The 25,427-nt window shown below is 49.8% G+C and overlaps 1 pseudogene; it reads left to right on the top strand.

Moving 5' to 3' along the window:
• The first annotated feature begins 1,464 nt into the window (after positions 1-1,464).
• LOC131402657 (tubby-related protein 4-like) lies at positions 1,465-25,052 on the top strand (annotated as a pseudogene).
• The last annotated feature ends 375 nt before the right edge of the window (positions 25,053-25,427 follow it).

Genomic DNA, 25,427 nt, shown 5'->3' with positions numbered 1-25,427 from the left:
ATGTCAGATAAATGGGCTCAAAAGTAATGGGAAATTGGGAGAAAGCAGTGTCTGAGATTTCTGCAGCCAGTTCCAACCAGTCCGATTGTGCTAAGTGAAAACTGTCCTTCATGACTTGAGCTCTAAGTTGTACATATTATCTTAGGAGGCTCAGGGGTGGCGGGTGGCGTGTATCTTTAAGATTAAGCATGACTTTGGTAGGAATAGAACTTTAGTCCTAACCTGCACGTAAGGGGGTTGATGATACCAAATACATTTGGTGTGTATTTTTAATGTGCTGTCTGCCCTGTCTTCAGCAGAGATTCTGCCTTGCTCTAAATTAACAGGCGTCTCTCTGGGGTCCACCCTCCGCGTGGGATCCTCTTAGAAGGAGGCCCATCTTGGAAGTACGCCGGAAGCCCCCAGACTTGAGTTCTAGGCTCCGTGGTCCTCGTCCACCAGGCTGTGACTGCCTGGCCTCACTGTGATGGAAATGGAAGATGAATTATCTTCAGCCCCGCATTGTGTTTTGAAGTTCAAACCAGGATTAGCCGACCCTGGAGGCGATTTTAAGCAAGCGTCTTCATGTGTTCCTTTTATCTTGATGTTTGTCACTAAAGTGTTGGGAAAACTCTGTTCCTATCTGTCATTCATATAAAAGATCTGATAGCCCCACTTCTGATCATTGAAACCCCTCAAGACCTCATTAAATTAGAACTCCATCTGTCCAGATCGGAGTGAAGAAATTCCCTCGCTGCTTCTCCATCACTCCCTCCACCTCCCTCTTTCTTCCTTGGCTCATCTTACATAGATGGCACCCCTAAAGCTTTGGATTTTTTTCAGTGCAACTAGTTTCTAACTTGCACATTTGGATTTCAGCCTGCCTTTTCAAAGCAAATGATGGCCACAGACCCCTCAAGCAGCTGCCACAGGGGCTGTGTTCCCCTCTCTCCCCTTTCCAGATAGCTTTCTACTTTCTTTCTGCCCCATCAGCTCGAGGATGGCTGAGAATAACAGTGACTTAATATCTATGGGTTATAACTGGTGATAGGTCCCAGAGCACTTGACGTCTTTCATCTCCTTTAGTCCTCACAGCTCCCATTTTGCTCATGAGAAAGTAGGAGACTTCCAAGGGTTACATCATAGTTCCCAGGTCACATAGCTCGTGACCCCAAATCCAGTGATGGTTTGACTCTAAAATGCTCCCTGTCGGGACAAAAGGGAAGAGCCGTCTGGTCTGCCTCCTTACCACCTCCCCAAGCCATGGGAATACCTACCACCAGTTACTTGGGGTTCCAGATAGCAGAGCTTCAGTAAGGAATATGCAGTACAGTCCCCCAGGCTGATTGCATCTCCTGGGAGAAACGTCATAAGAGCTAAGTTAGGTTTTATGGCACCAAATTAAATGAGATAATACGTGTAAAAGAACTTTGTAAAACTTTTCCAGTGCTTTGTGCTGTCGCCTGGGGATCTAACTGCTTTTCAATGGAAATACTGAATTTTTGTAATATGGTATTTAACATCCTCTCTTGTGCTTTTTAAAACCAATATCCTCAAGAACTATCAGGTCACTTGAATTGGCTTGACACAAGCGTGCATGATCTTTGCTTACAAGAGCGACAGCTTAAGCGTAGTCTCCCTTCACTTCTTGGCAGCGCCCCATCATCTCCATCTGCTGGGGACACCGGGACTCGTGGCTGCTGATGGCATCAGGACCAGCCCTGTACGTGGTCCGTGTGGAGCACCGCGTGTCCGGCCTGCAGCTGCTGTGCCAGCAGGCCATTGCCAGCGCCCTGCGAGAGGACAAAGACGTCAGCAAGCTGACCCCGCCCCCCCGCCTCTGCTCCCACCTCCCCACTGTCTTCATCCCCACCATCAAGGTGAAGCCCTTCCACTCACCTTCTCCTCCTTCCTCACTCGTGCTGGCTGCCTGTTCCCGAAGGCTCGCCAAGAGGAGGGCCGAGACAAGGAACACAGGCGAGAGTCCCAGAGCAGGAGCACAGAAGTCACGTCTGCTCCTCTGCAAGATGAATGTGTGCGGCTCCGCAAAGTCCCACCTCGGTCTCCCACGCGCGCAGTCTGTCCCTAGCATCACCCTTAGTGTCCACAAGAGAGTCACCTTGTGTGATAGGCATTAGCTTTCTCATGGCAGAGGCAGTATCCCGAGCGTGGCTGCCGTTGTCGTCCTGATGATCAGTCTGCCTTGTTCAGTCCTGACTCCCTGGCAGATGCTGCCGTTATCCCCTCTTGAGAAAGCAGGAAACGCGTTCTTAGAAGTGAGGGACTTGCTCTGTGGCTCGTTAGGGGAACGGTCAGGATGGGACCCTGTCAATCCCGGGGCCTGCTCTCCTCATCACTGTGCGGAGGGGCGACCCTCACCCAGCCCTCGCTGTCAGCGTCCTCTGTGCTGACTGGAGCTTGAGAACTGGTCTGTCGCTATGGTGGTATGTGGACTGGACCTGCCTGTGGCTGTTCCAGTGTGGGTTCCCCGTTCCCTCTGGCCCTCCGCACGTAGGTTGCTTCCTGTGTTCTCTTTTTTGTTTTCTGTCTCTGCTTCTAAGTATCAGATTGACTTCTTGGTTAATTTTTTCCTAAAACATCCGAGTTTTAGAATCTGTTGTGATATTTTCTTCAAGTTGCTTTACACTCTTGGTTCCACACCAGTGATTCTGGACCCTGGCTGCTCGTTAAAATCGCCTGGGGAGTTTTTAGAACATACACGTGCCCAGGCTCACCCCCACAAGATTCCAGTTCCATCGTCTGTGGTGGGATCCGGGCTGAGGTCTCTGAAAGCTGCCAGGAGGTTGTGACGTGCGCCCAGAGTTGGGAGTCATTGTCCCGCACCGCACAGTTAACCCTCCCCGAGCTGCCAGCCAGTGCTCCGCCAGGGTAATCAGTGATGTGCACGCTCTTTTCTCTCCACGTCCTGCCTCCAGCCCCCGATTCCGGACCCCGACAACATGCGCGACTTTGTCAGCTGCCCCTCGGCCGGCAACGAGCGTCTGCACTGCACCATGAAGCGCACAGAGCGCGGCCCGGAGGTGGGCGGCCCGTGCCACACGCTCTGCCTGGAGCACCTGGGCGGGCTCGTGCGCGTCCTCAAGGGGCGGCGCGTCAGCCAGCTGCGCCGGAGCTCGTCATCACGGACCCGCCGTCAGACAGCAACGCAGGGGGGCGCCTCGCCAGGGACTGCAGACCCCTCTCGGGGGGTGCGGACTGGTATTCCTGACTGCACACGCAAAGGTAACGCCTATCTGTGAACGTTTGGCTAGCGCGGAACATCCCTGAAGCTACTCCGTTTCCAAAATCCTACTGAAGTTACCGATTCCCTAAGTGGACTTTCTGACGGGTTTTTAAGAGCGCTCCTGAGGCTCCGTGTGGCTGGGGCTGTGGGGGGAGGAGACATCGGCTGTCATCAAGGGGAGGCTGGCAAGGGCCTTTTGGGAATGGCAGCCTCCTCTTTCAGTTATTTGTCAGGTATCCACTGAGGGCCTTAATGTGCTGTTGAGACCGTCAAAACAGCAGTGAGTTGCCGTCACTGCCCCCCAGAGCGAGTGATAGGATTAAACGTTTCAGACCTTCAGCCTGCTCCTCAGCCTCCTGCTGGGATCCTGCTTCTGCTGTCGCTAAGCCACCCTTAGCTGCTTTTTAGCTGATGACCAAGGAGACTTTCTTGCTGGTCCGTAAAGATTTCGCATGACAGTCACTCCCTCCTTCTAAAGACTCTCCTATGCCAATCTTCATGACTCCGTTGCCGTATTCAGGGGGCTCACTACGCACCTCTCTCTGGGACCCTAGAGTGTGAGCCTCCAGGGAAGGGACTTTGCTCTTTTTCTTTGTAGTCACAGTCGAGGCCTGTGGCCTCTGTCAGCAGTACCTGCCGGCTCAAACGTTCCGCCGCCTCCCTGTGAAATCTTGTCGGTCACCTAGAGTAGAGTGAGCAGCTGTCCCCTCTGTGCCCATCGCCCGTCAGTCAGTTGAGCTGCTGGTATCCCTCGGGGCACACAGTCCCTGAATCCTGAGGGCCCGGAGGGAGGGAACTGAGTCATCTTTGTACCCCCAGTGCCTGGCAAGCACCTGACCGTGGGACAACGTGGGTTGAATTAGATTTGTTTTCATTAGTTCATACTTGTTCTCTCCACTTCCCATCTCCTGTTCCCTCTCCCGCCCGTTAGACTGGCCTCTGCCCCCATTCTGTCCCTGAAGCCGCTGCGCCGTGCAGCATCACCAGTTAGCCGAGTGTCACGTGCAATGGGCTTTTTCAACCTTGGCCTCACTTGCCCACCTCAGTATTTTACAGTCGATCCACTTGCTGTCTGCTTTTCTTTATTGGAATGCTCCGCATCTGTAGCAACATTCTGCTGTCAGTGTTACCGCGTAAGATTGAAAGCAGTGAAACTATACTTTAAAAATTGGATATTAGTCAGTTATTTCGTCTTTTGAGTCATGTGATGACCTAGTACCGAGAACAGGGAGAGCGAGAAGAATTGGAGGCTCATAGGAAGGCAGGTGGAAAGGAGGGAGAGGGAAGATTCAGAAGGAAGGAAGGCAAAGTGAGAGATGCCAGAGAGCAGTGCACGTGAACTTAGAAGGAAGTTGCAGTTTCAGGGGAAGAGAGAAGACAGGAGCCATGGCGGTTAGAGATGACTGATGGGGGGACTTGGGAAAGGTCCTGAACCTGAGGGTGCATCGCCGGTTCTCAGCGGGGTCGTTGTCTCTAAGGTTCCTCCCGTGTATGCAGTTTTATAAAACCTATGCTCGGATTCCGTGTTGACGGAAAGTTATGTGAAGAGCTTGCTTCTGTTCCCCCGCTCCTGTGCGTCAATTTCCCACTGAAGAACAGGACAGAAGCAGCGGGGGCTGTGCTATAGGGACAAGGCTGCAGCCTCCTAAGACCTTGCTTGCGTGGACCTGACCTGAGCGTCCCAGCCTGCTTCTCCGTAGTGGTCACATTTGTCAGCTCCTCCCAACACAGGCTGGCCCGGTTGCTAACAGGCCTGTGGGGAAGGAGGTGTTGTGTTTTTATAATGAAAAGGTTGTAAAGCAAAGCAGATAGGCGGGACGTATTGAGTGCCTGCCTTGTGCATGGTCCTCGAGTCTCCTCGAGGTGGTTGTGAAGCAGTGCTGGGGCATCTCTGCTTTCAGGAGTTCATGATCCCTTTTGGGTGAAAGACAACTTAACACTTGAAAAGTTCAATAAAAAAGTCAAGATTTAAATACCTCGAGACAAAAATAGACGATGTGTCACAAGGCAGAACATGACTAATTTCCAACTGAGTGGTAGACGTAACCTGGTTCAGAGAGGAGAGGGTTCCTGACTTTGAGAAGCCAGGACTTGCTCATTGTGAGAAGCTGATGAACTCTCTCAGTCCTCCATGTCATCGTTTCTCAGATGTGGTCCACGGGCCACCTTCCCGCAGATCGCCTGGGAGACTTACTTGAATCCAGGTTCCTAGGCCTGCCCCTTAGATTGGTTCAGCATGTTGGGGGTGACGCCTAGAAATCTGCATCTTAGTGGGAGCTCCAGAGGATTGCTATGCTCTGAAGTTTTTGATCCTCTGTTGTAAATGTCCCCCAAGTAACTTAACAAATGTGTTTCTCAGAATTACCAGTGTGTGTTTGTATAATAGATAGCATGAATCCCAATAATTTTTTTTTTAACAAAAGTTCACAAATTTTCCAAAGGAAATCTTTAGTCAGAGCTTGCTATGGACTGAATTGTGTCCCCCCCAAAATTCACATGTTAAAATGCCAATCCGCAATGTGACTGTATTTGGAGATAGAGCTTTTAAGGAAGGTGGGGTCTCAGTTGGATGGGATTGATGGCCTTATAAGAAAAGCAAGAGGGAGAGCTCTCTCTCGACACGCACGCATACACTGAGGAAAGGCCATGTGAGCACACAGCAAGGTGTGCATCCACAAGCCGAGACCCCAGCCAGGCTGGCACTCTGACCTTGGGGCCTGTCAGCCTCTATTATCACGTGAGCCAACTCCTTATGATCTCTCTCTCTTCTTCTGTATGTGTGTGTATATGTATTTGCCTCCTATTGGTTCTGTTTCTCTGGAGAACCCTGACTAACACAGATTTTAGTACTAAGAAGTGGGGAACTGCTGTAACAAATACCTATAATGTGGAAGCAGCTTTGGAACTGGGTCATGGGTCGAGGCTGGAAGGGTTTTGAGGTACACGTTAGAAATATGGATATTAGGGCCATGTCTGGTGAGGTATCAGACAGAAATGAGGAACATGTTATTGGAAACTGGAGGAAGGCGATCCTTGTTGTAAAGTGGCACAGAACTTGGCTGAACTGTGTTCTAATGTTTTGTGGAAGATAAAACTTGCAAGCAAATGAAATTGGATATTTGAGAGATTTCTAAGTAGTTTTGGAGGATTGGCTTGGTTCCTCCTAACTGCTTATAGTAAAATGAGAGAGGAGAGAGACAGACTGAAGAAGGAATTGTTAAGCAAAAAGGAACCAGAACTTGGAGATTTGGAAAGTTCTCAGCCTGTCCATACGGGCCAAGACGAAGGAAGGCTGTTGACTTCCTGGATTTGACAGGACGGGATGATGGAGCTGGTCGGCTAGGAACATGCACTATTCTTCAAGAGGGAAAAATGACCCCAAAGGCGATTCAAAGGTCATCAGGGCCACTGCCTCAATTTTAGTAGGCCAGACAGCCTCCACTCGGAGCCTTGAGGACAAGATCCCAGCCCCACAGAGCCGTGGGGACCCTCACCTCGAGCTGTGGGGTGACACTGCCACCCCAGTGGGCCTGGAGGGCAGAGTATTGAACCAAAGAGGGTTATTCTCAAGCCTTAAGGTCTAGAAATTCGCCTTACTAGGCTTTGGACTTGCCTGAGGCCCTTCCTTCTCTCCTGTGTCTCCCTTTGGGATGAGAATGTCACCCTGTGCCTGGCCCGCCGCCGTCTTGTGTGTTTTGGAAGCACGTAACTTGTCTGGTTTCACAGGTTCACGGCTGGAAGGGAGTTTTGCCTCAGTGTCAGTCGTAGCTCGGCTCTCACCCATTTCTGATTGAGGTGATATTTAGATGAGACTCTGGATTTTAGACATGAGCGTTAATGCTGGAGTGAGTTAAGACTTTTGGGAGTGTTGGGATGGAATGAATGTATTTTGCGTGGGAGAAGGATATGAATGAGGGGGCAACCAGGGGCGGAATGTATGGACTGAATTGTGTCCACCCCACAAGTTCATATGGTGAAGCTCTAACCCTCATGTGACTGTATTTGGAGACAGGGCTTTTAGGGGGTGATTATGGTTAAATGAAGCTGTAAGGGTGGGATCCTAATCTAGTAGGATTGGTGGCTTTGTAAGAAGAGGAAGAGAGATCTCTCTGCACACACACACACACACACACACGCTGAGGAAAGCCCACGTGAGGACACAGTGAGAGGGTGGCCGTCTGCAGGCCAGGAGGACAGCCCTCAGCAGAATCTGGCATGCTGGCACCCTGATCTCGAACTTCCAGCCTCCCAAACTGTGAGAAATAAATTTCTCTTGTTTAAGCCACCTGGTCTGTGGTATTTGGTTATGGTAGCCCAAGCAGACTAAGACAGAACTTTTATTTAAAAGCTTTGAAACTGTGCTTAAAGATTTTTTTAAAATTCTAAAAAGATACCTGATTTGGGTTGTGTGTTTTGAAAAGGCCTCAACCCAGGTGAAATAAGCATATTCTTGCAAACTGACAAAACTGGGATGTGAAGCCCCAAACAGTACAGTTCAGCCTTCTGTTCTCAAAGAGGAATCCCAACTTACGTTTTTCTACAACTTGTATGTTTCTTCCAGAATTTTCATGATAAATTAATGACACAGAATCTCTAGAAATAAGAGGTACAGATGTCCATCACCCCCAGGCTCCCTGGGTCTTACTCTGACGTGCTGCACTGAATTTCTAGTTGTTGATGACAGGGAGCAGAGTGATGAGCCTCCAAATGTGTAACTGTAACACTGAACAAGCAGGACTTGGGGCTTGTCTCAGAAAGCAACTCCCTTCTTCTCACGCCGCCCCCTTTAAGTCCGTTCTATGGGGAAGTCCTTCTGCTCCTGGGCAAGTGGTTCTCAGCCCTGGCTGCTCATGGGAATCACCGGGGAGCCTTAAAAATCGACAGTGCCCACGTCCACCCCCAAGATCCTGCTGCAGTTAGTCTGGGGTGCAGCCAGGCGGCAGGGAGAGACCTCGTTTTTCTTTCAGGAAGTATTTATCGAGTCTCTGCGTTGTTCTGGTCTCTAGAGTTACAGCAGGAGGCGAGACAGGCAACTCTCCTTCCACTAGTTGGGGAGACAGACAATAGAATAAAAGTGGTTATGAATGCTTATGCCCCCCTAAATTCGTATGTTGTAATCCTGATGCCCACTGTGATGGAATTAGGAGGTGGGGCCTTTGGAGGTGATTAGGTTATGAGGACGGAGCCTTTATAATCATGAGATTATTGCCTTATAAAAGTGGCTCCAGAAAGTAGCCCCTTCTGCCATGTGAGGACACAGCAAGAAGTCAGCCGTCTGCAACCCCAAAGAGGGCTGTGACCAGAACCCCACCATGTGGGCACCCTGATCCCGGAATTCTAGCCTCCCCACTGTGAGATGTAAATTTCTATTGTTTATAAGCCATCCAGTCTGTGGTATTTTGGTATAGCAGCCCACACAGACTAAGACGTGAATAAAGGAAAAAAGCAAAGGGTATGACATCCAGCAATTACAAAACCCCGGCATCAGCAAGTCGATGTTGCCGTGGACAATGTTGAGGTGTTGAGTGGACAATACATTACTGAATTTCCTCAGGTCGGTGAACTGGCTCTGTGCTCGTGAACACAGGGGAAGCGTTCTGTGGGCTTACATGCATTTTGGAATCGTGGCCAAACTTCCTTTGATCTAGGGCTCCTAAGTTAAATAATGTAAAGCACTGCTTGGGGCGTGTGAATTAAGCCTTTTTGTTTGCTGGAACTCAGATGCACACCACTCCAACTTGCTGGATTCACGAGTCGTGCCTTCTGATTCAGGAAGTAGCTGAAGAAGAGGCTGATGTAGTAACACCGATCGGGCATCAGCTAGTCTCCTTCCAAGTAGCACGCCAAGTTGTTCTGCTCTGCCTCCAGGGCCCTCAGAGAGGCCCTGTTCACAGATGTCACCTCCACACAGATGTCGCCTCCACGTGTTCAGAAACAGAGATTAGTTTGGATTACAAACTCATTCTTTCAAATGTAAACAGCCCTTCTGAATGGTAAAATCGCTCATAGTCTATAAATTATTTCATTGTGATTGAATGATGCAGCTTTTTTATTGCCTGGCAAGGCTCTTGGAGCCTTGAGGGAATGAGGCTTTTGTCAGCAAAACAAAGTGATTTTGAAGAATGAGGTACTTCCAGTGAGGGCAGACCTGGGGTGGGGCAGAGCAGGGTTTGGGTGGTGAAGGGATGTGAGGGGGTGTGAGGCCGTGTGAGGAAGGCAGCAAAGGAGAAGGGGTTTTGAGGAGGATGTTAAACATGGACTTCATCTACTCTGCAGTTTTGTGATGGCCCCGTTGCTGTATCTGTCGTCTTCTGCCTTGGGGCCTCTAATCTTCTACATAATCGCCAATTGACAAGGTTGTTTTGAGTGGCTTCCACGCAGGCACCCTCAGGAGTACCCAAAGCTCCCACTGAAAGTCCTGCCACACAGGTCTTCTTCCAGCCGTTGCTCGAAGCAGGCAGGCACCTCTAGCAGGTGGGATAGCCACCCCCTACCCCCCCACAAGCATCTTTGTGGCGGTTCCAGGAGACGGTTCTGACACGCCAGACATTAACTTCTCGGGGTCCCTGAAATGGACCCGACTCTGCCAGGTCTTGAGTCCAGAGCAGGCCCAGAACCAACAAGGGCCTTCCCCGGTCCCAGGGCAGAAGCAGGTTCTGGGGGAGTCAGTGAGTCAGCAAGCCCCTTGCCCGGCCTGGGTTCCCAGGCTGCCCGTGTGAACCCAGATGGAGCCTGGTGTGTGGTGAGGCACAATAGCGCGCCGTTTTGTTGCCAGGTTTGGCACAGTAAGCAGTGCCAGACTGTTGTACATTCCAGAGGCATTAAAATTCCACGCCCATTTACTAACCGTAGAAGTAATGGGCTACTTTTGCTTAGAAAATATAATGGCATAAAAATGTAAAAGGAAGACAATGCTCTGCTCCTTTCTGTTTCAACCTGTAGACTTCAAACGGCGGCCTATAGAGTCAGGCTGTCCTTAGTTCCTAGTAATGATCGTCGTGAGGTTCTAACTGATGTCACTTCCCTAAAATCTACTGCTTGGTATCTTACCAGATGAAATCTATGGAAACAGCTTGATTTCTACCATGATCGACAGCTGCAGCTGCTCAGACTCCAGTGACATCGAACTGAGTGACGACTGGGCTGCCAAGAAATCTCCCGAGCTAGCAAATCACCCAAACTCCCAAGGTAATCTTGGTCTGTAGGGGCGTCCTCCCTTTTTGAGCCTCTGGAGGTGCGTCTGTGTTGTGTCTGCAGCAGAATCCCATTAACCCACACCAGAGGAGCATAGCAAGAGGCAGTCCAAGTCTGTCGTCTGGAAGATCTGCCTGTGATAATTATAGCTTTCCTTTACTCTTCCCTTCAGGACAGCAAAAGATCCCCAGGAAGAAGTTTGCTGAACCCTCAGAACTTCTAGGGGTCAGCACTGGTGGTGGGTGGCAGGAGCGGCCGTAGCTTTCTGGCTTACTTGTTTTTATTTCTGGTCTGAGAACAGTAAGACAGAGGTTTTACAGTGTATGTAGTGTGTTGAAAGGAATGCCGAATTAAATGCCTTTGATGCTGTAATTGGAAAAAATAGTATTCTAAAAAAATGTTTGGGGGGCCGGCCCAGTGGCATAGCGGTTAAGTTCATGTGCTCTGCTTTGGCAGCCCGGGGTTCACAGGTTCGGATCCCGGGCACAGACCAATGTGCTGCTTGTCAAGCCATGCTGTGGTGGCGTCCCATATAAAGTAGAGGAAGATGGGCACAGATGTTAGCCCAGGGTATCTTCCTCAGCAAAAAAATAAAGAAGAGGATTGGCATCAGATGTTAGCTCAGGGCTGATCTTCTTCACAAACACAAAAAATTTCTATCCTAAGGGTTTGTCCTAAAGAGTGGCAAAAAGCTAAAAGCAGATGGAAGGGCCTGCAGTGTCATAGATAAAAAACTCTGCCTTGCTCGTCCTGACCCTGCCACCGAGGGCTCTGTAACCTCAGAATGTAACGTTGATCCATGACCTGGAGACCAGTTTCCTTGTCTATGAAGTTAAAGGGTGGAGCAGATTTTCACTAAGATCCTTCTAGCTCTAAAATTCTTGATGCTGTGTGAAATGAAGGTCTAATGTACGTGCAGATACGTACCTGCCCAGATTGTAAACACATAATACATTGTGCAGTTGGTAAACCAGTGTATTCACCACCCAGTTGAAGATAAAGAATATTTCCATCATCCTGGAAAGTTCCCTTGTACTTTTTCCCATTCGACACCCACTCCCTAGAGTAATCACTGTTCTAACTTCTGTCAGCATAGATGAGTTTTGCTTCCTCTTGAGCTTCATATAAATGGTGTCAAACCACATGTCCTATTTTCTTATTTGGCTTTTTTTAATCAACATAATGACTGTGAGACTCATTCATGTTGTTGCGTGTATCAGCAGTTTTTCCTTTTTGCTCTGTGGAATTCCATTGTAATGAATATACTACAATTTGTTTATTCCGTTTACCAGTTGAATGTTTGGTAGTTTCCAGTTTGGGGCTATCATGAATAAAACCATTGTAGACATTCTTCTACAAGACTTTCTATGGACGTATGCACTCGTTTATCTCAGGTATATGCTTAGGAGTGCGTTGTAGGGCCACGGGGTAGACGTATGTTCAACTTTATTGGAAACTGCCAAACAGTATTCCAAGGTGCCTGTTGTACCATTTTAAATTCCCACCAGCAGTATATGAGAGTTCTAGCTGCTTCCATCCTCACCTACAGAGTATTGTCATTTTTTGAAAATAATTTTATCCATTCTGGTAGGTGTATAGTGGTATCTCATGGTAGTTTAATCCTAATATCTTCAATGATTGATGATGCTAAGCAGCTTTTTATGTTTATTGGCCATTTGGATATCTTCTTTTGTGAAGTGTCTGTTCAAGTCTTTTGCACCTTTTTTTGTGTATGAGGAAGACCAGCCCTGAGCTAACATCCGATGCCAATCTTCCTCTTTTTGCTAAGGAAGATTGGCCCTGGGCTAACATCCATGCCCATCTTCCTCTACTTCATATGGGACACCGCCACAGCATGGCTTGATAAGCAATGTGTCGGTCCACACCTGGGATCCAAACCTTTGAACCCCGGGCCACCAAAGCGGAGCACGTGAACTTAACCACTACACCACTGGACCAGCCCCTTGCCCATTTTTTATTGAGTTGTTTTTCTCTTATTTAGAGTTGTAGGAGTTTTCATGTATTCTGGCTATGAGTCCTTTAGCAGATATATGGATTGCTGTATAGTCTAATGTGAATTTCTTCTTTTATGATTAGCACTTTTCGTGTGCTGTTTAGGAAATGCTTTTGTCCTGTTTTGTCTACCCTAAGATCATGAGACATTCTTCTGTTCTCTTCTACAAGCTTTATAGTTTTAGCCTTCACACTTAAATCTCGGATTAATTTTACACCTCAGATTAATTTTTGTGTATAGTCTGAGTTAGGGGTAAACATTCATTTTTTTCCCATATAAATATCCAGATATCCAGCAATCTGTTCGATTTATTTTTTTCATCTTTATTCTAGGCTTGTTAAAATTGCAAATAAAATTATGAACTTTTCTACACTTCTACAGTGTTTTGGCTTTTCCCATTGGTTAAGGAGAAGAGGACATTTAATACATAAGCAACCAAATCTTTCACCTGTAAATGTCCCTGGAAAGCTCCCGGATGTTGCGGTCTCTGGAGCTGGTCCTCTTTCCTTCCGTCTTTCTCAGTGTTGAGTGCCTCTACGCAGCAGCCAGGCCAGTTGTCCTCGCTCAGAGCTTTAACCAGCTCGGTCCCCCTGTCCTCCCACACTTTGGGAGCCCTAGGTGTCTTATCAAGCTCTCAAGCAGTATCTGTGAGGCTTAATGCTTTTCTTTCAGGGAATGTCATCAACCTTACCATATTCACTTTTATAACGCTCTCTTTGGGGTAGACTGCCATTAAACACGTGTGTCCCCATGTTATAAACAAAGGAACTGAGGGCCAGACATATAACATAGGATCAAAAGGCAACAGAAAAACTTAGATCCACTGATTTGATGTCAATATTGCAGGGGGGAGATGCTAGGTAAGTCTGTTGAAATCCCAGCACTGTGTTAGGAACTATAAAGCCATTGTGGACTTAGGTGAGAAACGCCTCTTCCACCCGCCACTTTCCTCAGGACGAATTTTGCAGACCCCTGGCAGAAGACATGTGGACGATTCCAAACTTACTATTAGTCAGTAGAAAGTTAATTCTCTGAGGTTCTTTACAAATGAATCACTCAATTGAACCTCACTATATTGTTGAATATATATTATTCGATATGCAGTTCTGTCCTTCTTTCCTCGTGTTCATAAGGCAGAAGCAGGCGGGCGGGGCCTGGGTAAATTAAGGGACCTTGCCCCTGGGAGTGGCACATCCACGGTGACTGGTGGACAGTGAAGGGAGTGCCAGGAGTGCAGGCGCCGTCCCCACCGGGGCGCCTGACCCTCGGGGCCTTGCCTCCGCAGGATCAACATTGAGTCTTGGAAGTCCCCCAAGCTGTCCTGGGCGGTGCAGGAGATCTCCAGGTCTCCACGGTTGCCGATGCGCAAGCCCTCCATTGGCTTCCCCAGCCTGACGCAAAGAGAGTTTCCCTTTGAAGACATCACTCAGGTAGTGTCGGCTTTCGGGTGGTCCCCTGATCCAATGCTCCTCTCCCCTCCTCAGTGTGTGCTTGATGGCCGCTGAACCCTCGGTCCCCTCTCTCCGTGCCTGTCACCGCAGTTGCAGACACGGGCGTAGAGAACTAGAGCCTGTCTGCCCTCCTCCATGCTCCGTCACCTCCACATCCCGAGGGGCCTTCTTCCCACCTCGGGCATCCCCCTGTTGCCACAGGAATCTCCTCACAGGTAGCTCTGGTTGAGACACAGCCACACTTCTCACCTCTGCTCCCTCAAGCCGCTTCTGACCCTTCAGTGACTCCAGTGTCGGCAGGAGCCAATCCCTGGTGACAGCCCCACTGCCTGGCCTGGCCTGTCTTTCCCTCCTGTCCTCCTCGACGCCCCCTCCTCTCCAGGTGCCAGAGCCACACTGTTGACTCACCTCTTCCCGCCTTTGTGCCTTTGCCCTGCCTGGGTAACCCGCTCCATCTCCTCACCCTCCTTTCTGCGCACGTGCTTCCAGATAGAACTTCCCCTCTGTCGTGAAGGCTTCCTCCCCTGGCTCAGCCACAGTAATCCCAGAGCATCTTGTTTGTAACTCCCTCAGGACATTTCTCAGTCACTTCCTTGTATATAAATAATTACAGGCCTTCTCTCCTCCATTAGGTTCTAAGCTCTTTGAGGAGCTGTATTTTATTCATCTTTATTATTGCCCTTGCGCACACACACACACACACACACACACACACACACACTCATGCATGGTTTCGGCATAGTGATAACTTCTTAAATTTTTAAAAATTTGATTGAATAAGAAACAGATAATTGGGTAGTTTTGGGATATACTGGTATCAGTGCAGCTGATGTTTCCAGGAGAAATATCAAGGATGAAAATGGGTTCAGAGCCAGGTGCTCTCTCTGGTTCAGTGACTGGGAGGAAGGAGAGGTAAAGAAAAAAGTGCCCAAATCACTTTTGTGCCTTTTTAACCTACACACATGTGGACACACCGGGACACACCCGCCCCCACTCCCAACCTGAGAATGACACCTCGCTGAGCCACCACTTGCAAATGGGCGCCTGACATGCTGTAGGCAGCTTCTGGTCTTAAAAACAGTGGAATGACAGAAAGCGAATATTTCTGGCAGTGCCCACGTGTGGCTTTTTAAGCAAAAAGTGTTAACATCCTTACTTCTTGAGTGATCAATAGAAAATATGGAAATAGATTGTGATTTTTCTCCTTTTTTTTCCCACAGCACAACTATCTTGCTCAGGTCACGTCTAATATCTGGGGAACCAAATTTAAGATTATGGGCTTGGCTGCTTTCCTGCCAACCAACCTCGGTGCAGGTAAAAACTGCGTCCTGTTCTCTGCCCACTGTCCCGGTTGGAACTCAGGCTGAATAAGCAATTTCAACCTTTGGTGGCCTAATGTAGAAAATGAGCTCTTATGACACCAAAAGATGAGCATGTATTTTACTTCCAAAGTTTGACTCTAGCCACTCTGATTTCACAAAAATTAGAATTATCACTCAAATTGTTTTTTTGCCAGTGGTGTTTTCGTTTTTTAATACAAGCCCTGACTTACAAAAATGACAAAATAGCCGAAATCTCTATCAAAGCTCTTATAGGCTTCTGGTTACTTTGATTTCTGGCCTTTTACTGTGGACAGATTTTGGTACCAGTGTCTTTAGGTTCTTGAGTCAGAAGAAACTCCTGAAGAAAGTCAAGAAGAAAGTGTTCAAGACCTTAAGAAGAAGTTGGCTGACTGTACAGCCTTAGTGGTAAATCTTTTTTGATTTCATTTCTAAGTACCAGATAAATATTCCCTCCATGAGAAGTTTGAGTCAAGAAGAAAGTGTTCAAGACCTTAAGAAGAAGTTGGCTGACTGTACAGTTCTTAGTGGTAAATCTTTTTGGATTTCATTTCTAAGTACCAGATAAATATCCTCTCCATGAGAAGTTTGAGACATCGAGGAAAATGGAACCCAGGGAGAACCAGGCTGGGCAGAACCCAGAATTTGCCTTCTCTTCTGTATCTGCTTGAATGACTGACGTGTCGTATTTACTAGGGGACCGTGAAGGAGTGAAATGACAGAAGGTCCTTTTCAAAGCAGCTTCATCCTAATGGCCACATCCCTGTGCGGGCTAAGGGCCTGTGTTGTCCCCCACCTTGCTACGTTGCCTGATCATCTAACACGCACACGTCTCTCTAGAAGGCCAGCTTAGCCAGTGGGGTTCACCGATGGCTGGTGGCCCCATCTTGAATGTGGTCTGTGTAACCTACCAAAAATAGTTTTTGAAAAATTCTGGATCTGCCCATTAGAGTTGTTTCAGACACAGTTAGATCCTTTAAAACAAATAATTCTTGCAAAGCAGATGTTAAAAAGACCTGTTGCTGTGTATGCATCTTCAGAGACATTAAATGGTGCTGCATTTGGATTTTTCATTTTGAGGTTTCTCAGCCCAAAGGAAAAAAAGAATAAAAGTAAAACATAAAACTGACTTAGGAAATAACAATAGACAATCCATTCACGTAACGGAAAGAAATCTCTTATGTTTTCAACAGCCGGGAAACCCTCTCATGACCACAAAAGCCTGCCCTTCAGTAATTCAGCAGCACCCTCATGATATGTATGGTGATTCTAATAACCACTGTGTGAGAGGCATGGTTACCCCACACCTGTAATCTGAGAATTTAGCCATCTGCCTACAGCAAATGTTGAAAAAAGGAATGGACGTGCACCTATGCTCAACGGGTCTTCTCATTCTGCCCTTAGTTCTTGGATGTTGAGTAGATCCATAAAGAAGTCAAGGAGGACCTTAAGATGGGAGGGCCTGTATTAGGAATCTCAGTGCCCAAGACAAAAGCTTGGTGTGTGACTGCGGTGAAATCATTGTCCTAATCGTTGACCTTTTTAAAAAGAGCGTTTTCATTTGTCAAGCTAAAAGAATTTTCCACGTGATTCTACTAGAGAGAAGAAATTAACTCTGGGATTCTAGAGGGTTTGTTACATATGGCACCCTATTAAATAATCTTTGACACTCTGTTAGATTCAAAAAGTGAGTGCTGTTGGATATTTTATATTGAATAATTGGATAATTACATTGAATAATTTGTTTCCTTCAATTAGAATGATCAGGCTCATGAAATTTTTGTGTTTTTAATCTTTTGCATTTCTTAATTTTAAAAATGTGGAATAAATTCAAAATTCAAAAGATTTAAAAGAATATACAGTAAAAATCTTTCTTATCCTCACCCCCAACCACCTAGTTTTTTTCCCTGGAGGCAACTGATATTATTTTTTAAATCCCTCCTGAGATTTTTAATTTTACATCCTTTTGTCAATCTGAACGACAAAGAATAGCACTTTAATGCATTAATTCTTAAGCTATATGGAACCATCCAGAATTTTTGAGAGAAAATTCAAACTCTCTTTTGTGGGCAAGGGAGAGGAAAACATGAATAAGACCTGTAACGACCCCTGGCGTGGAAAAGGCGTCTCAGCCCACTCAAGCCCAAGGAGCAGCCTTACGACGGTGCTTCAGAGCAGAAGGCCTGGAGCTGTGGGAATGCTGGCCACTCAGCCACCAGGCTGTGAGGTGACAGCCTCGCAGGTAGAACTTGGCTCATCTTAATAAAAAATAAGAATAGGAATAATTAAAGAACCTCTACATATCTCACAGCAAAGAGTATTAAACATAAGAGAAAGTTGACGGGACAGTTTCATCCTGATTTTAACCTATTGTGAAACTTAAATTCAGATTCATTATTTTTTAACTTGTTTTGTCTTCTCTAAATATTTTAGTTGCAGTCTAGGTCTTCTCTTAAATGTCCCTGTTAATGAAATTAAATCTTAGCATTTAAAGAAACTGTGTGGAAGTTCTCCGTGATTCTCTATCCTGAGCATGAAACTGGAAGTCAGGAAGCCCAGAATCCAGTCCCGAATACAGCCCGAGTGTCATTGCTGCTCACCGCGTAGCTGCCCTCCAGTAGCTGCTTGACTGCCCCCTGCGCTTGGCTCTCTGGTTATCACAACTGTTTCCACCAAGTTCTCCTGGTGATTGCAAATGGGATTTTAAAAAAATACATTTGTCATAACCCAGCTCATTCTAAAAAAGAATTTGTCTAAGATAGCCAGACTAAGATAGTCTGGGCTAGACTGAGAATCTGTTGTTCCCGAATCCAGTCCGTGGCCGGGGTGGCCAGTCGTGCACCAGGGGAGGTGGAGAGCTGCTCTCAGAGTCTCCGGCTTTGCCCACACAGGTCACCCCACGTCTCTTCCCGTGACTGTTGATGCCTTGGCTCTCCTCTGGCTTGTCTCTATTAACCGTGCTTTCCTCCTCCCACCAGTAATCTATAAAACCAGCCTCCTGCATCTCCAGCCGCGGCAGATGACCATCTATCTCCCAGAGGTCCAGAAGATTTCCATGGAGTATGTTAATTTACCTGTCTTCAACCCGAATGTTTTCAGTGAAGATGAGGATGATTTACCAGGTGTGTTCACACATCAACTGGTTTGTCACGAGCCCTCTGTTAGTGGGTCGTGACGGGGACAGAGTGGTAAGTAGTCAAGAATGCCAACATGTCAGTCCGTGCCTGCTGCCTCGGTTTGGAAAAGGTACAACTTCCTCAGTAAGGTTGGTGGGTGTGGTGGCGTGTCACTGGAGAAAGGTCACCTACTGTCACTGGTTTGGGGAGGAGGGGAGCTACCAGAGCAAGGACGATGAGGTGGCCGTGATGGCTCATGATCCTAGAGCACTTCTACCATCTCACTTTATCCTCTCGGTAGTCCTCTTTGTCATATGCCCAGATAGGGAAGTTAACAGGACTCATCAGGACTCAGTCAAGTCAGGACTGAAACCCAGTCTCACTGACCCCAGGCTAGCCCTCATCCTCTCAATCCCTGCTTAGAGAATGGCATCTCCCTGTGGTGCCACAGAGCCCAGTTTCTCAAACCTGCCCCACCTCCGGGGCTGAACGTCTCTCTCCTAATGTGCAGAGCGTGTCTCAGTGCATAGAGGCCAGGTCTGAGTTCAAGGTCAAAGCTGGTATAAGTTTTTAAAATCTCAACTTACAAACGTTCAGATCCATAGCATCTTAATTTAAGTCTTTTCTACTGGGGGGGATCCTATTTTGATTATTAGAATGATTTCTAAGTAGTCCACCAATTATTTATATGTAACTATTCTCAAAAAAGTCCACCTGCAATTTTATAAATATAGAGGCTCCTCTACTTAGAACCAAGCAAGGTTCTGAAAGCCTCTAGCTTCTGAGCCAGAGGAACAGTACACGGCCACTGTATCTTGTCATTCTCAAACGAGGGGCTCTGGACCTCACCGTGGGATGGGGAAGGACACGCGTCCCAACTCGGGCTCTGAACTTGGGGGCGTTGTTGATCTTCCTTCAGCCAGATTTCTGCGTGTAAAATTATTCTACTGTACTTTCTGACAGTAGCCGTCTTTGGTTCTCTGATAGGTATACTTTCTCCTTATGGGTGGAGCAGATGTTCTGGACTAATGGGCGAGGTTTTGCAACCCCATAAACCTGCAGTTTGGTGAAACCTCACACATGAGCTTTATAGCAGCTCTCCTGCTATTTCAGAACCTTGGATTTAGAAGTGGCTTTCACACTTTCCCCTTAGCGCCATCCGTTCCCCCGGAATGTGGCTAATCTAGCTCTCTCGTGCTCAGCTGTTGCTGCTGTTGTCGTCACTGTTTGTGCTTCCCAGAGAAAGGAGGAATGATTTGTCTCAGGGCTTACACATACTGCTGGTGACGCAACAGAGAGACTCTCCTTTGGCGGGGAAGATGCCTGCCCTCAGTACTCCATACAGAGGAGAGAGCATCTGGAAGAGGGATCTGAACAGGAATCATAGAGAACTTGAGACAGGACCTAGATTCTTGCAGCTAGGGGACAGTCACATTTCAGTGGAGGACCCCAGGGAAGGGGGATGAGTCTGTCACAGGCACGAAGGGTGGGCTTAGCTTTTGATGGACTACTGGCTTCCCTCTGTAGTTCTGGTGAAAGGTCAGCCAGCCTGTGCAATTTCCTGTTAATGCCTGTTTTCTGCGCACGTGCTCATAGTCACGTGGCACTTAGGCCCAGATGAGCAGACCTCCAGTGCTCTGTGGGCTCTTTAGAAAGGGCAGTACTGAACAGTGGCGCTGAGGCCCTGCATGTGGTCTGCAGATGATTGCTCAAACGCACACTCCATTAAACTCCTCCTGTGTGCAAATAGGGTGGATTTACAGGGTTTTAATCAGTGTGGCTCTAACTTATATACTGTTTGAAATGCTAAAAAGCAGTTAAGTTAGGAAATGATCCTTCCCCTCATATGCAGATCTGCCAAAGGATTCTTATCATTGGTTTCTCTACTGCATTTGACATGGTTCTATTTACAGAAAATTAATTTACGTACAAATTTCAGATACACATCTGCCCCACGACACTTCCCACACTAACCAATCCAAAACCCTGGATAAGCCTACTCAGAAGCCTAGGCATTGAGTCCTCAGTGGAGTTTCATACTGTACCACTGCCCTCCTCTCGCATAAGAATGGGCCGTTTTATGACCATCATGAGTAAAAAGTGTCCTTAAACATTTATTTGCCATGGTACCATTCAGACACGTGGCACCACACTCAGAAGGTTCAGAAGTATTCATTGAAATGCTCTGACAATGCCCTTAGCTCCAGAGCCCACCGATTGCCAGTGTCCTTCCAGAAACATGGAAAAGCTTTGTGTAACTTGAAGGAAGGGTCCAGCTTTCCCCACGCAAAGGCATCTGTGTGTAGGAATTACAGTTTATACGTAAAAGGCCTAGATGAGTTGCTTATTCTGACCCAGTTTCATGGCACTGTTTTGTAAGCAGTTGGTTTTTCTAATCTTCCAGTGACGGGAGCATCTGGCGTGCCTGAGAACAACCCACCGTGTACCGTGAACATCCCCATCGCGCCCATCCACAGGTCAGCTCAAGCTACGGCCCCCACGCAGAGCACAGGACTGGTGCAGTCCCTGCTGGCCAATCAGAACGTGCAGCTGGACGTCCTGACCAACCAGACCACGGCCGTGGGGGCAGCTGAGCACGCAAGTGACAGTGCCAACCCATACGCAATCTCCGACCGCTACTCCAACCCCGGACAGGTGATCTTCGGAGGCGTGGAGATGCGCCGCATCATTCCGAAGCCCCCTCAGCTGTCCCTGCCGCCGCCAGCACAGGGGGCCATCCAGCTGTCGGTGGTGGACCACGGAGACCAAGACCCCGAGCACCTGCAGAAGCCAGCCAAGGCCCTGCGGCCGGTGCCGCAGCTGGCCGCCGAGGGGGACGCCGTGGTGTTCAGTGCCCTCCAGGAGGTCCAGGTGGCGAAGATGAGCCCCCCACCGCCCTACCCAGGAACCATCCCCGCCGCCCCCACCACGGCAGCGCCGCCGCCCCCGCTGCCGCCCCCACAGCCCCCGGTGGACGTGTGCTTGAAGAAGGGCGACTTCTCGCTGTACCCCGCGGCGCGCACCATCAGCCGCCCCTGGGCTACGAGAGGATCACCACCTTCGACAGCAGCGGCAGCGTGGAGGAGGTGTGCCGGCCCGGACGCGGATGCTCTGCGCCCAGAACACCTACACCCTCCCCGGCCCAGGCAGCTCGGCCACCCTGAGGCTCACGGCCACCGAGAAGAAGGTCCCCCAGCCCTGCACCAGCGCGACCCTGAACCGCCTGACGGGGCCGCGCTACTCCATTCCACCGGGGGCCCCGCCCCCGTATCCCGCCCTCGCCGGGACGCTGGGCCCGGCCGGGCCGCGGCGCAGAGGCCGGACAGCAGCCTCATCCACGCCACGCTGCGCAGGAACAACCGCGAGGCGGCGCTGCGGGCGGCGCAGCTGGCCGAGCCCCCGCGCGCCCCGCCGCAGCCGCCGGCCAAGCCCAAGGGCGCAGCGCCTTTCCCCGCGCGGCCGCCGCCCGCCCTCTACACCTGCAGCCAGTGCAGCGGGGGCGCGGCCTGGCGCGCCGAGCAGGGCGCGGGGGCGGGGGCGCATGCGGCCGGCACGTCCCCGCTGTCCCCGCAGTCCTCCTACAGCCTCCTGAGCCCGCCCGACGGCGCCCGCGAGCGCGCCCACTATGTCAACTCGGCCTTCCCCGAGGACGAGGCGCTGGGCCAGCACTGTCCGTCAAGAAGCCCCTGCGGCACCCCGCGCTGCCCGAGGCTGCGGTGGCCGGGAAGCGGCCGCCCCCTTACCAGTGGGACCCCGTGCTGGGGGAGGACATCTGGGTTCCCCAGGACAGGACAGCACAGACTGCAGTGCCCAACCCCCTGAAACTGTCCCCTCTGATGGCAGGTCAGAGCCAGCACCTGGACGTGTCCCGAGTGCCCTTCGTCTCCCCCAAGTCGCCCGCCAGCCCGACTGCCACTTTCCAGACGGGCTATCTGATGGGAGTGCCCTACCCAGGAAGCTATAACACCCCCCCTTTGCCGGGAGTGCAGGCTCCCTGCTCCCCGAAAGACACCCTGTCCCAGACACAGTTTGCACAACAGGAGCCCGCCCTGATCCTGCAGCCCGCCTACCCGCCCCCCCTCTCCTACTGCCCCCTGCCCCCCATGTATCCAGGAAGCTCACGTGCTCGAGTTTACAGCCGCCACCTATCGCCTTGCACCCCTGGAGTTCCTACAGCGCGTGCCCGCCCGTGCACAACCCCCAGGGCACGCTCCCCCCAAGGCACACTTGGTGGTGGAGAAGCCCCTCGTGTCCCCACCGCCCGCCGACCTCCAGAGCCACCTGGGCACAGAGGTGATGGTAGAGACCGCTGACAACTTCCAGGAAGTCCTCTCCCTGATGGAAAGTCCAGTCCCCCAGCGGCCGGAGACATTCGGGAAGAAGAGCCGGAAGCGCCTGGACAGCCGAGCCGAGGAGGGAAACGTTCAGGCCACCACAGAGGGCGAGATGAAGAAGGACGCTCGGACTCTGAGCGACTTGAATTCCCTGATCTCCAGCCCCCGTCTGGGGAGGGAGAAGAAGAAAGAGAAGAGTCAGAAAGACCAGCTGAAGTGGAAGAAGTTGAACAAGAGGAACGGGTTCCAGGACAGCTGGGAGAGCCAGCCTGGGCTGGGCGTCAGCGGGGACGAGCTGGTGACCCGGAGCCAGGGCAGCCAGACGGGCTGGAAGGGCAAGCGCAGCCTGCGCGTGGCCGGCGAGCCGGAGGAGGCCAAGGGCCGCAGGGCCAGCGAGCGGGAGGACGGCCGGCCGCGCAGCCAGGGCTTCGTGCACGTCATGGCCAACAAGCAGCGGCTGTGGACGAGGCCACGCAGGGGCGCCAGCTGGACTTCGGGGGGCGGGTGACCCAGGAGTCGGCCAAGAACTTCCAGATGGAGCTGGAGGGGCGGCAGGTGAGAGCCTGGTCCGGGGCCACGGCGCGGCTGTCTCATCCTGATGGGCCTCTGGGGACCTTTAAGGGGGGGGGCAGGATATCAGTGCCTTGGCCTTGGGGGGGCGTTTCTCAAAAGGCCGCATGGGAAATGTGGAAAACAGCTGGTGTCTCTCGGGGCCAAGTGGAGTTGTGATTTTCAGTGTACCCCTTGCTGTCTTGTCTTTATTTCTCATCAGAGTAACACATGCACTGATTTTTTAAAGTCAAATGCTTCTACAAGACCCGAGAGGACCCCTAACAGGCCCCTGTGCGCTCCCAAACCTCAGCCTCCCCCAGAGGGCGTGCTTCCACCTCTGTTGGCTTTTTTCTGGTATTTGCCACCATATTTGTAAAGAGCAGGGTGTCTAGTATTTGGTGATTTTTCAGTTTTCAGCATCGTGTATTGACTTCTTCCTGAGGAACGTGAGGGTTTGTTTTCTTCACCCCCACTCTCTGACTACACACACGTGAACTTTCCCTGCCCCCTTCCCAGTTGAATCAGTAGTCACTGGTCACCTCCTTATGCCAGTAAGTACCGTTCAGAGCTGAGCCATGTGATATGGTTTCATCACATTTCTTTTTTTATTGGATAGTGGTTTTTGTCCCCCAGACATAATAATTACCCAGTTTTCGTTTGCTTGCTTATTTGCTAATTTCTCTGTGTATTTATTATTAAGTCATTCGCTGATTCCCTGGCAGAATGCAAATCCCCTCTTGGTGCAAACACATTGGGTAATTTGTCGGTTCTTCCTGCTCCAACCTGGAATGGTTGCCCCAGCCCTGCTGTGTAGCTACTGTTCTGGAACTACCCTCCTCCACCATCCTGGAATTCCCTTCACTTCTCCTATTTAAATCTCATTTTCATTAATTCACTCAACAAATGTTGACTGAGCAGCTGCTGTGTGCCTGGCAATCCTCTGAGCCAGGAGTGTGGCCCACAGGCCAATCCGGCTGCTGCTGCTTTTTATAAATAAAGTTTTATTGGGACACAGCCACGCCCGTCCACTTAAGTATAGTTTATGGCTGCTTTCGCCCTACAGCAGCAGAGTTAAGCAGTTGTGACAAAGACCGTATGACCTACAAAGGCTAAAATATTATTGGCCCTTTACAGAGAGTTTGCCAGCCCTTACTCTAAGTGCTGAAATTAGATCGATGAGGAAAACAGAAAATCCCTATCCTAATGGAGTTTACAAAAATGGAAGAAAGACAATAAATAAGTGTACATAACATGTTGTATAATAATACAGTGTCACGTGGTCCCCATGAGTGAAATGACAAGGGCAAGCAGGCTCGGGAAAGAGGCGGTGGCGTTCTGTCCCTCTCTGAGTAGTGACATTGACAGTTGCAGTTGATATTTCTCGTCAGCCCCTTTTAGCCTGTAGATTCTTCTTCCTACTTGTTCTTCCTTTTTCCGTTTCCTGGATGAGGAAGCCCCTTCATTTGACCTGTGGAGCTTTCCATGCCCTGAAGTCTGCTCATTGTCTCCCCACTGCGTTGTTTAACATGTTCCTCCACTCCTTTATTTCCACCAAACTCGTAGTTAGATCGAGAAGCGTGATCAGAGTCACTTTTGTTGGCATCTCGCAGGCCGTGCTATCTGCTTCCAGCAGGTGCTGCCCAGACCCGGCTGCCCTGTGTCCCGCCTTGTTTGTGCTTTAATGTCTTTGCTTCCCTCCCTCGCCCCCCAGGTGATGCAGTTGGGAAGGATCGACGGCAATGCGTACATCCTGGACTTCCAGTACCCCTTCTCCGCTGTGCAGGCCTTCGCCGTCGCCCTGGCCACCGTGACTCAGCGCCTGAAATGAAGAGACTGCTGTGCGGAGGAGGAGAGGGAGAGGAGCCTCTCCAGAGGGGCCTGATGGAGATGCTCGAGGAGCCCGCCCGGGCCCCAGGGGCTGGGGACCAGAAGACAGGAGCAGAACTGGAAACGTCTGTCAGGCCCGGGAAAGGCACTGACCTTCAGTTGCTGTCGTTTGTTTGGGCTTTTATTCTCCTTTATTGTCTTTCTTTCTTCTTTCTTTTTAAACAAAAACAAAACACAGGAGAGTGGTATTTGGAAGCAAAGGGTGCAAGGCACCTGGTGTTCTTTCAGGAAACGTGGTTGCTGTGGGAATGTCCTCCTGGTGTGCCTGTGTGAGCTGCGGGCCGAGGGGCCCTTCAGCAGAAACATGGACTGCCTT

Source organism: Diceros bicornis, unplaced genomic scaffold (assembly GCF_020826845.1).
Source record: "Diceros bicornis minor isolate mBicDic1 unplaced genomic scaffold, mDicBic1.mat.cur scaffold_202_ctg1, whole genome shotgun sequence".
NCBI classification, from domain to species: domain Eukaryota; kingdom Metazoa; phylum Chordata; class Mammalia; order Perissodactyla; family Rhinocerotidae; genus Diceros; species Diceros bicornis.
The sequence above is the reverse complement of the archived record's forward strand: the minus strand, read 5'-3'. Positions and strand labels throughout refer to the sequence as shown.